The sequence below is a fragment of the Mesocricetus auratus genome, unplaced genomic scaffold (genome assembly GCF_017639785.1).
Source record: "Mesocricetus auratus isolate SY011 unplaced genomic scaffold, BCM_Maur_2.0 Super-Scaffold_100011, whole genome shotgun sequence".
Lineage (NCBI taxonomy): Eukaryota > Metazoa > Chordata > Mammalia > Rodentia > Cricetidae > Mesocricetus > Mesocricetus auratus.
Window position 1 is genome coordinate 25,435,145 of NW_024429195.1, and position 12,097 is coordinate 25,447,241.

The window sequence follows — 12,097 nt, forward strand, 5'->3', positions numbered from 1 at the left end:
TTTTGTGTGCACCGTGCTCTGTGTATTAAAATTTATTTCAGTTTGAATAACCACAAGTCCCCCGTGTTTCCATGGGAACCAGTGGATACTTCATACCTGCAGCATGAAACAAGGCATTTCCAGTGACGTGGTGGCTATCCTGACCGCTATCTTTCTTATAGTTTTTTTTTTGGCATTACTGGGGATTGAACCCAGGGCTCCATACATGCTAGGGAAGCATTCTGACACTGAGTTAAACCCAGTCAGGTTGTGCTCTGCTATAAACAGTTTTGGTAATGAGTAATTTGTATATAAAACCCACTCATTGGAAACGGAGGGTCCAATGAGCATCCACCAACTTAGAAGGGATTATCACCATCCAAAGAAGTGCCATGGATCTGAGCCATCACTCTCTCTCTCCCAGAATGCATCTCTGGGGACTCCACTTTGGACTGGCTTTGCACACGTCACTTGAACTACAGTCTATAAAATGTGCCCCACCATGACAGCTTACTTCACTTCTCGCGGTGTTTTTGTTTCTCAGTAGTGTGGCACGTGAATTCTGTTCAGAGCTGAGTAATATCCCACTGTGTAGACATACCACATCTTGTCAGTTCATTAGTCGTTGGATGAATATTTGGCTGGACATATGTTTGCAGATTTTCTGGGCACACACCCAGGGCCTGGATCATGTGATAACTCCATGTTTAATCATTGGAGGAGCTGCCAGACTGCCTGCCTGGACAGCTGGCCCACTTGACATCCTCACCACGAACTTAACACTCCCAAAGGAATGCCATATACCATAACCGCAGCTATTCTTTCCTGTTCATAACATTAGATTTGCCCAGGAGCACGGATGCCATGACCTGTGACCTTTCCCCCCACTCTGCTTCCTCTTCTTCCCCCTCCCTCCCTTCTTTCCTTGCTTCCTTCGTGATTATTTTTCAAGTTCTGATCATTTATTTGTTCCTCTCACAGACTTAATTTTGACTGAACTCACACTTTTGACTAGAAGCAGGCTCTCAGCAAGGACAGCATCTCTTGGCAATCTGTTCCTGGGCTTTTTCTTTGACTTCCTTCATCCTCCTGGCCAAAAGTTTAGCAAATTCTGCAGCCTCCTCCTTATTTTTCTTAGAGTGCTGTTTCTACAAAGCAGTACGTCAGAGTTTGTGTTTCAGGATGCGTGGGTAACAAGATGCTGAGTCTTGGGCGCTTTGGTCCCGGGGCTTCCCACTCTTAGTTTAAGGGCTTTCTGACAGCATATTGGTGGACACCATCTTCCTCAGGAAGACTGAACAGTTTTTGATTCTGCCAGCTCTTTCAGACTCTAACCTCTGAGGCACAGTAGTATCTGTAAGTTCAGGGATCTCCTTCCTGACTATTACTTTTTAACTATAAGCAAGTTCAGAACACTCAGATTGGCACCCACAACGAATCCACGAACAGACTTGTGTTTCCTCTCTGCAGTTCTTCGAGGTCTATAGCAAGACCGCCCCTTATTCAAGAGCAGCCACGCTCTGCCGTGGGTCAAGATGCCTTGCTTGGTGAACAAACCTTAATCCCACCACTGATTAAGACCTCATAACCCTTCCAGTCTTTACCAGAGCATCAGCAGCTGCTTTTGTGGCCACGCGCTTCTCGTAGAACATACGAAGCTTGTGTTCATCGTCTACTTGGAAGAGTTTCTGGCAGCTGGTGGCAGGGAAGGAGATAGTCGGCTTCATCTGGACACAGCCAACCTCCAAAAAGTGCCATGACAGAAAAATCTCTTTCCTTTATTTTTGGGACAGGGTCTTACTCTACAGCCTGGGCTGGCGTCAGTGGTCCAACCACCACCTCAGCCTCCTGAGGGCTGCAATTGCAGTTGTATGGCATGAACCTGGCTTTGATTCTCCTTTTTACGTTCCATCTAATTACCCAGTTTTGTTCTTAGTGCTGTCATTCGGTAGATGCCACTTATAGAATAAAGAAGAAATTCCAGTTCCTAAAGGAAGCAGGGCTGTGTGACAGGACTGATCCTCACTCAGGTCACGTGTCACTGGGATCTGGCACACAGCCCTCTTCTGCAGCTGTTCTGTGCCTCAGAATCATTTCAGATAATCACTGCCCCAAATTTTTGTAGCAGCTTGGTGACCTTTGTCCTAGTCATTGCTCGATTTGGACAACTCCATATAGTAGCCAGATTGAACTGCCTAAATCAAAAGATGAATTTTCCTTGAGTGGCAACTGACTCCTGAGGGTGCAATCATTTCCAAGTACCTGTTAAGGCCTCCCTTAGGGAGAAAAACATGTACTCTATGACTGCTATATAGTTCGATTGGTAAAAGTGTTTGCTGCCAAACCTGGCGATCTGAGTTCAGTCCTCAAGACTCACATAGTAGAAGAAGAGAACTGGTTCCTGCAAGTTGTCCTTTGACCTCCACATACACTGTGGTATTCCTTACCACAAAAAAAAATAAATAAACAAACAAATAAATAAATAAATTTTAAAATGCCTTTGCAAATTGGATGAAGGATCTCAAGTATGGTGCACACAGTGACAAATGTCCTTAGAAGAGACTCAGGATACTGACACCCAAAGAAGAGAAAGTCACATATGGTTTCAAGTGTGTATCCACAAGCCCAGGATGTTTATAGCCATTGGATGGTTTTTCATTGCAGACGTTATGGCTGGCATGAGAAGACCATGAGAACCAGGTTGGCTTCTTTTCTTCTGACAACTGTGGCCAGAATGGCCAACATCCTTCTAGAGAGTGACATGGGCCATAAGCAAAGCACATATCAACATGATAGAGTGTGAGCATAGTGGTAGACATTAAAATATGTATCTAGAAGCTTCTAGTGAAGAGATGACTCAGGGACTCAATAAAAGGAATTGACAGCCTAATGAAAGCCAGTAGGAGACATATGCTTAAGGTCAGACTCTAGGGAGCCTTCTAGGATTTGATGAGCAACACAGGAGTGTGCTGGGTGGTGGATTAGATACATAAAGCAGGGCATGGGAGACTAGCCTTACAAATCTTCACCAATGAAACTGCACTTTCCTAAAATGGAAATGTAATGGAGAACAGTCCTAGCTTACTTTCTGTTGCTGTGATTAAATCCCACAACCAAGAGCAACTTGGGGAGGAAAGGATTTATTTGGCTTACACATCCTGGGTCACAGTCCATCATGAAAAGAAGACAGGTACTCAAGGCAGAAAGCTGGATTCAGGAACTGAAGTATATGCCATGTAGGAACACTGCTTACTAGATTGTTTCTCAAGGCTTCTTCAGCCTGCTTTCTTACACACCCCCGGACCAGCTGCTCAGGGCTGACACCTCCCACAGTGATCTGGGCCCTCACACATTAATCAACTAAGAAATTGCTCCTAACTCTAGGTTTTCCTACAGGCCAATCTGATGAAGTCATTTTCTCAATTGAGGTCCCCTCTTCCCAGATGATTCCCAGTTGGGTCAAGTTGACAAAACCCAACCAGGACAGAGGGGATTAGAAGGGCAACTCAGAGGGCAAGCATGGTAGTGCACACCGCAAGATAAGACAGTGAGGTCTAGGGTTTGAGGGCTGCACAGCAAGGTCCTACATCAGATACAATGTTTTGCTGTGGACATGTGAAGTTTGAAACACCTGCTGCACATTTTGATACTGAGCTAGATGAGTCCCCAATAACGAGATTGATGACCACCTTAAATGTCATCCTAGAGCCTTCATCCAGTGGCTGATGGAAGCAGAGGCAGACACCCACAGCTAAACACTGAGCTGAACTCCTGGAATCCAGTTGCAGAGAGGGAGGAGTGATGAGCAAAGGGGTCAAGACAGGGCTGTAGAAACCCACAGAAACAGCTGACCTGAACAAGGGGGGGCTCATGGACTCCAGACTGATAACTCGGAAACCAGCATAGGATTGACCCAGACCCCCTGAACGTGGATTTCAGTTTGGGGATCTGGGCAATCTATGGGGCTTCTGGTAGTGGATCAGTATTTATCCCTAGCACATGAATGGATTTTGGGAGCCCATTCCACATTGAGGGATACTCTCTCAGCCTCGACACATGGGGGAGGGTCTAGGCCCTGCTCCAAATGATATGATAGACTTTGAAGATCCCCGTGGAAGGCCTCACCCTCCCTACAAAGCAGAAAGGGGATGGGATAGGGAATGATGAGGGGCAGGGGAGGAGGGGAAGGAGAGGGAACTGGGATTGACACGTAAAACAAGCTTGTTTCTAATTTAAATTAAAAAAGGAAAAAATCCAAAAATAAAATTAAAAAAGAAAGAAATGTTTAATTTGAATTAGGTTAAACATTTATTTCTTTAACATATTTCTAGTATATGCGAACTCAAATATTATATGCAACTCTATTCATATATATAACATATATTCATTAAATTTTTAAACAAGTCTTTAAAAAGGACTTGAATTTTAAAATATCCTCTCTGAGAATGCCAGGTGATGTAGTAGCTTTCATCATAACTCTGAGATGACCAGTTGTGACTGTGGTGATGTCTGCATACTGTTTCAAGTCACCTTGGATCCCCTTAGCCTTTTGCTCATTAAATCTCCCATCTTATTATCATTACTATTAAGTTTTACTCTATGTGTTTGTGCATATGTGTGCATGTGTGCATGTGCGTGTGTGTGTGTATGCGTGTGCGTGTGTGTGTGCATGTGTGTGTGTGTGTGTGTGTGTGTGTGTGTGTGTGTGTGTGTGACAGAGAAGAGCATGTAAGATCCCCTGGAACTGGAGTTATTGGCAGATTGTAAGCCACCCAACATGGGTCCTGGGAACAAAACTTGGCTCCTCTACAAAAGCACTAAGTGCTCTCTGTAGCCTCAAACCTCACATCTTCGGGTATAATTTCACACACTAAATTTGTCTGGTTCTATTTTAATCTCAGAACAGGTCTTACAATTGCTTTGTAATTCATAACAGTTTAAACAAGTTTTTATAACAAGGCTAGCAAGCAGTTATGTCAAAACCACAGCTAGAATTAGAGTGCTACTCTTGAGACAGAAAATGACAACCACACCAGCTTAGAAAGCTCAGCTTCCTAATGCTGACTTGAGAACCATCCACCCTGCATGTGCCTGTCTGTCTCTGCAGCAGTGGCTCCTGGGAAAGGAGAACTTGGAAAAATAGTAAACAAAATTACTGGAGATTTCCTGGAGACAGATAAGCTTTTGTCTTTGACCTTGTGTTTTCGGGGGCCACAGTATCTTTGCTTTCCTTATTTAATCAAAGATAGGGATGGAAAAAATTAAAGAGAAACATAACATTAATGGAAATACTTTGTAAGAATAGAAGGGCAGAAGAAAAAGCTTTTAGACAAACTCTCCAGTTTTATTACTGGGTTTCATGTTCCAATCCATAAACTGTGTGTCATGTTTGAAAAAAGTGTCAACTGTTGGCTCATTTGGGGCGCTCGGTACAGTGCAGACTTGGCTCTGTGTTACTCTGGGACAGGGTGGGCTCAAAGCCAAGTTCCTGATCCAAGCACAACTGGAAACTTGGAGCTCAGGTTTTGTTGCAAAGGCCCATGCCGAGTGGATTTAACTGCCTGCTCAAGCCTCTGCCCCGTAACCTTGACAACAAACATAAACATCAGCAAACCTGACCATCTCAGGCTCTTAATCCATCAAGCAAAGACTGTATGGAAAGCAAAGGGGACCAGGAAGAAAGGAGCATTCAGAGGAAGTGGCCTGCCTGGGACACTGAATCCCAACTTTAGACGTCTTCTCTGGGACAAGCATGGGAATCCCAGAGTCTTCATCTGTAACATGAAAAATAAATGGCTCAGAGACTGATATTGTGTTTCAATCTTAAAGCTGACTATCTATCAGAAAAACAAGGCAACTGGCCACCAGCTTCTTACCGCTACCTCAGGCCGAATGGGCTGATCCTCTGTCCATGAGCTCTCACCAAACCTCAGGCTGTAATCTCTCCTCAACATGGTTGGAGAATAAATGCCTCATACTGAGTACTGAAGACCCTGCTTCTAACTTTTATACTGGGATTAAAGGCGCGTGATCTCTTACGTTTTTAGACTGATTCAATCTCGGGTATACCTGGGTAGCCTTGAACTCACAGAGACCGTCTGTCTCTAAATCCTGAGTCCTAGGATTAAAAGTGTGCACCACCTCTTAGTTTCTGCTTGCTGGAATTAAAGGCGTGTGCCTGGTTTCTAAGGCTTGTGGCTGATTTTGCTTTCTGAATCCTCAGGCAAGCTTTAATAAATCATAAATAATATATCACTACATTCATCTACCTGGAGTGTCACACGTGGCCAGGAAACTTTGAGAATACAGTGAGAACCAGAGCTAAGTGAAGTCCTCCATAAGCAAAGGAAAGTCATTGCCTTGTGTGTGTGCGTGTGTGTGTGTGTGTGTGTGTGTGTGTGTGTATGTGGTGTGTGTGTGTATGTGTGTGTGTGTGTGTGTGTGTGTAGAGCTAGGAAGATGGATATTTATTATGAGACGCATAAGCAAAGGAAAGTCATTGCCGTGTGTGTGTGTGTGTGTGTGTGTGTGTGTGTGTGTGTGTGTAGCTAGGAAGATGGATATTTATTATGAGACGCATAAGCAAAGGAAAGTCATTGCCTTGTGTGTGTGTGTGTGTGTGTGTGTGTGTGTAGAGCTAGGAAGATGGATATTTATTATGAGACGCATCAGCCAACATCAAAGGAATTTTGTGCAGTCAGATAGCTTCATTCATATGTTTTTGCTATATGAAATCAGAATTTGTTGTTTTGGTTTTTAATACTCTACAAAGAATTAAATTTTGTTATAGTATTTTTCAAATACTATAACTATTTTGTTACTTGATTCTAAATCTAATTTTTATTATTTTGGTTAATATTTAAAAAAAAACATCAAGATGGGTTCACAAATTTGTCTTCCAGCATACTGGGAAGCTTGTGTGAGAGTTTGTGGGCATGAAACCCATGCACCCCATCTCTCAGACTTTTCCAGAGGAATTAATTTTAGGGGTTTCTTCCGGTAATTACTATTCTCCCTTCAACTTGTAGTTATTTAATTTTTGTTACTCAGTAATTACCCTGAGGAAGACAGTGTGTATATCCATTCTCCTTGTGATACACCCATTGTAACCTGTAGCAATTTTTTAGTGAAGATTCAGATAAAAAATAATTTCAAAGGAACTTGCAATTTCCCTTTGTGATGGAATTGTTTCCCTGATACCGGTGCTTATGAGGTGACAATTTAATCACTAAATTTCCATGGCCACTCAAATACTACATTTATACCTACCAATAATGTTTATATGAGTGCATTATTACAGCGATGGAAAGATTTCCATTTTGTATTGACAGCTTCTGTGCATAATGAAAGTTATATCTCATAGAACCAAAATGATTGTGCAAAATTCTCTTAACTTGCATACAAACTATTAAGATACTAATTATATTCTTGAATGAAATGATACAATACAGTATCAAACAAGAGTCATATCAATTTAAACTAATGAAATTTTTCTTTGTGATTTCTATTTAATTACCTAAACTCAGTTGCCAACAGAATACTTCCTGTTGTAAAATGATTCCAAGGGTGTGTTCCAAATTCATAGAAAATAGTTCAATATTGAAAACAAACAGCTAGAAAAGGGAGAACAAATATTTTTAAAAGATATCTTAGTTAACAGAATGAAAATTGGAAGTACTGTTTGGGTTTAGAGCACGCTTATCTGTGGATCTTAGAATGTTAGTGATTGTTCAAGGATTCTCTACGTGGCTTATAGTATGAGGCCACCAAGGCTCAACTTCTAACCCCATGACAATTGTCACTTTCTGTCTTATATTTTGAAGAACCTCCATCTCAAAGACACATGCTTCTGAAATAGTATGAACAAAATCCACACTGGTCACATTTACCAGCCCAATATATAAACGGAAACACACAAGAGGGTTTGCTTGCCACTCGTGACTTCAGGAAGAGGGATGGTCATGTTCTTGATCCAGATATTGCATCTGAAAACAGAAGGTGCTAATCTAGTCTTTGCTTTTCCTTCTTCTGGATGAAATTAATCTGAGTTGAGGTGGAATGCAAGTCGGGCAGATTTGTGACATGACGGTATGATGTGGCAGGGCCACTTCAGTTGCCATTGCTTTAAGCTTTAAACACATTCTCCCTCTCCCTCCTTCCCCCTCCCTCCCTCTCTCTCTCCCCTCTCTCTCTCTCTCTCTCTCTATATATATATATATATATATACATACATACATACATACATATATATATATATATATATATCCCGATCAGTCCATAAAATGTTACTTGTATGTATGGTTTCAAGGCTGACCACTTAGCGTTGGATAACTAAGTACTGTGCTTTTCCCTGGGGAAGACTCCTCTCTCACTGTCAGCATTCCTCAGTTGTCTCTAATTCTTTTTCTAGGTTTGGGTCCCTGTGAGATCTCTGCTTCCATATTAGCATGCCCATTGTTGTTGTCGTTGTTCAGATCATGTTTATGCAGTTATGCTGGTGGGACTTTGAGGGTGTAGATTCTAGCATTTCGAGAGGATATATCTCATAGCAAATTTCCTGTTCCTGGGCCCTTACTGTTTTTCTTCCCCTTCTTGTGAAATGACCCCTGAGCCTTGGGTGGAGGAATTGTGTTAAAGATGTATCCTTTGGGACTGGTCACCGCACTATAACTTATCCTATGCATTCTGATCAGCTGTCATTTTCTGTAACAGTTTTTGTCTGCTTCAAAGACAAGGATTGAGCGCTACACTTACCTGTGAGTTTCAGAATGGATACTTACACGATGTAGTTAGGGATTGTGCTGGTTAGTAAAGATCCATGACTTCCATAGCCCGGAGTAGTTGATGAAGTTTCCAGTACCAAGGTTATTTCCCTCTTGTTGAGAGGTCCTAAGTCTAATTAAAGAGCTGTTGGTTACTGTCAAAGTATGCATGCCACTACTGCAACCTTGGGATTACTTGCCATGCCGGTGATTGTTGTGGTTCATAGGTATCATAACTGAGTAGGATTGCTGGTTGGTTCCCTCCTTTGGAAGCTTGCATGACCCTTTCTGGTACTGAGAGAGACCGTGCCTCAAAAAAACAAAGTGGAGAGTGACTGAGGAATGACAAGTGAGGTTTTCTTCTGACTTCTACATGCACACTCACCTGCACACAATTGAACACGCACACACAATGTGTAAAGGCAATGAAATAAATAAGTAACACAAAGTTGACATACAGATGAGGTCCATAGTAGTTTCTGGGGAATCAAACAGAAAGCTCAATAGTGAGTGAGAAATGCTGGCTAAGGTATCAAAGTTAAACTTAGCTTGGTTCTTTTACCAGCAGCAACAGCTGTAAGGAGGGCTGTAACTTGGAACCCCAGAATGTTCATCCCTCTCAGATAAATTTTCTTTCTTTCTATCTTCACACATGAACACTTTTATATTTAGTTGCAAAATCTTCCAACTGGAAATAAGTCCCCCAAACAATCCCTCCTCCATTTCCTCTGTTCCTGTGCTCGATTCTGTTTTCAGAAAATACATGGGGCTTAGTAACTATTTAGATATACTAGATATGTTTTGCTTGGCATTAAGAATATTTTAATAGTGATTAGAGATCATCTTGCTGTCAGCTAAGTAGTTTTAACCTGAGAAGCTTTCAGCTCACACAATATTCTTCTCCCTGTGTTTCATGATTAAGGAGAAAAAGTCTCCAAGGTTCACTCTCATGATAAAATATAACTGAGAATCAAGAGAAAATGACTCAGAAATTGGATTTGCCATGAGAAAAGAAAGGAATGCATTCTCTGGATACATCGTTGGATCTGAATGTAAGTACATACACGCACAGCCTTCTTTTGAAGGAGCCGAGCAGACACATGGGTTTTCACACAGATGTACTTCCTCTGGGAGAGTTGGAACACCTGGCTGATGGGCTTGAAAAAGGTCTTGAACGTTGCATGTGATGTTGGAACTGGATGTGCAGAGCCCTCCAAGAGACTATGAAATGTGTGTTTAACTATCCTGAGAAGCTCACTTTAATAAGCCTCTAATATGATTGCCCAATGCTCTTTGGAATGTCTCACTTTCTTGACATGAAACTGCACTTCTACATACATACATACACAAAACTCTAAAATAAGACCTATACCATGTATCTGCAGACTCTTAAGTTTTTAATACAGGCACGTGTGTTCATGCTGTCTCCCCCATAAAGCACTTTTCTCTCTCTCATATCAGGGAGTATTTGTTCTCAAGCATGCAGGAATGAGAAACTGTTGTAACAAAGACAATGGATTGTTCTAGCCAAAAATTATTTGTTTGGAGACACAGATTGGCTCAAGAATTTCCCAGCAAGATTTAATGATGGCTCAGCTAACCAACACTGAGGCCGCTTGGAGCAGAGAGTGGAGATTTAAATACATACACACACACACACACACACACACACACGCACACACACACACACGCACACACACACACGCACGCACGCACGCACACACACACACGCATGCACACACGCACGCATGCACACACACACCACCACACCACGTGCATACACAGATATATACAGACACACATAACACAAATACATATCACAAACACACACAGACGCATATATACAGACACACATACAGAGCAATATAAAAGCCTTTGAACTTTTGCCAATCTGTTTATGGCATCTCACTGCCAAGAGCCCTAATTACTGAAACTTTCAAGCTATACCTAAAGCTGAGAAAGGTTCTCTACCTTGGAGGTGCCATCTTCAAACAGACAATGGACTACACACTTCAACCTGATGCTCGGCTGTTGCCCACTTTACCCACCCAGATTTGGATACAGGGAGTTCTCAGGAGACACTAGGCCGGTGGAGCATCTTGGAGACACCCTGAATAAACAAGTCACGTGTCTCTATTGTTCATGACTATGGAATTGTGGTGTGCCTCACCCAAGTGGTGTCAATGTGAATAATTGATTCCCTATTGATTATAAACATCTACTCCAGTCTAGTATATTCCAACTATTCAGTCTAATATTATGGAGAATGATCAAGAATAATTGTGCCTGGGAACTAAAATACCAAGATCTGGTGACTGAGGGGCCTGGTGAGGGGCACTTAATCCACCCCAGGCTTCAGGCAGACTTTTCTCTAAGACTCAATGAGTAGGGTACATCTGAATCGATCCTTCCAGGCAGCTGGTTAGATGGTGAGAGAGAGGGCCAGGGCCGTGCCAGGTGCCACACCAGGCCCGCAGACAGCACGGGAAGAAATGAGAACAATCATGCAGGGGTAGTTTAGCTTTCTCATAGATGTGGGAGCCTCACACACGAGGCTGGGCCTGCGGCCGAACATGGCAGGAGAGATATGCAACCTTATCCGAGGGGCCATACAGAGAGAGCCTGGCAAGCTTTGTTTAGGAGACTCCTGGAGCAGCTGGGAGACAGATGACTAGGAGGGGTCAGATCAACTGGCAGAGAGCCCAGGCAGTGGCTGGGAATGCTGACTTTGTGAGGAGGATTAGGCACTCCATGAGCTCTGCAATAAGATGGGGAGAGGGGAAGGATCATAGCTGGGAAGTAGAAAGGAGATGTGAGAGAGAGGAGAGGGAAAGGCAGATGGGAATGTCGGGCTCTTCAGCCTGAGCAGGTGAGCGAGCACACACCCGGCTGGGAAGACGTTCATTCTCACAGCCTGGTAGATCAGTGCATTCTGCCTAAGAGAAACCTGTCCTCCAGTGTAAAGAGCCAGGCATAAATAATGCCCCGTAACACCAAAGAAAGGCAGCGTGTATGCCTGTTGAGTCGGCTCTAAAGCAATTCTAAAACAACAATGTTCCAGGGAACACACGGATGGGGGCATTGCAAATCAGATGTAGAAGTAACCAAGGAGGTATGTCATGACCTGATCAGTTTCTCAAAAACTGACCTGTAAAAATCACTTTGTGTACATCAAGTGAACTAAGTTTTCCTTTTACGGAATACAATGTTAGCTCTGTGCTGTGTTCCAAGCCCTTAATCACGGCCACCTCAGGCACTGTGGGAACTGTTACTATTCATAGTTTACACAGAGACAGAGGACCAGAACTCCACACAGGGAGTGGTGGAACTAGAACTTGATCTTTTACAAACAGTTT

At 42.8% G+C, this 12,097-nt stretch overlaps 1 pseudogene; it reads right to left on the reverse strand.

Annotated features, from left to right (window-relative positions):
• Positions 1–1,004: 1,004 nt before the first annotated feature.
• On the reverse strand, positions 1,005–1,706 carry LOC101840087 (annotated as a pseudogene).
• Between the last annotated feature and the right edge of the window lie 10,391 nt (positions 1,707–12,097).